The sequence below is a fragment of the Pteropus vampyrus genome, unplaced genomic scaffold, assembly GCF_000151845.1.
Source record: "Pteropus vampyrus isolate Shadow unplaced genomic scaffold, Pvam_2.0 Scaffold203, whole genome shotgun sequence".
Classification (NCBI taxonomy): Eukaryota; Metazoa; Chordata; class Mammalia; order Chiroptera; family Pteropodidae; genus Pteropus; species Pteropus vampyrus.
The window spans coordinates 1178467-1178698 of record NW_011888984.1 but is presented as its reverse complement, the minus strand read 5'-3'; positions in this window follow the sequence as shown (position 1 = coordinate 1178698).

The window sequence follows — 232 nt, the reverse complement described above, 5'->3', positions numbered from 1 at the left end:
TCACGGGCTCCGAACTCCATCACACCCGAGCTGTGCAGCTGAATCACTCGGTTGCTCATTTTCCTAGTCTGTGATACGGAGCTGCTAATCACAGTGGCAGCACACGGAAGAATGCTGTGAGGCTCCCGTGAGTTAATCTATGCAAAGCGCTTAGCACGCAGTGAGGCTCAGAGAGCGTTGGCTGCTCTGTAGTGATTATTATTTTTGTTTGCTCTCCAGCATCTGGATATCC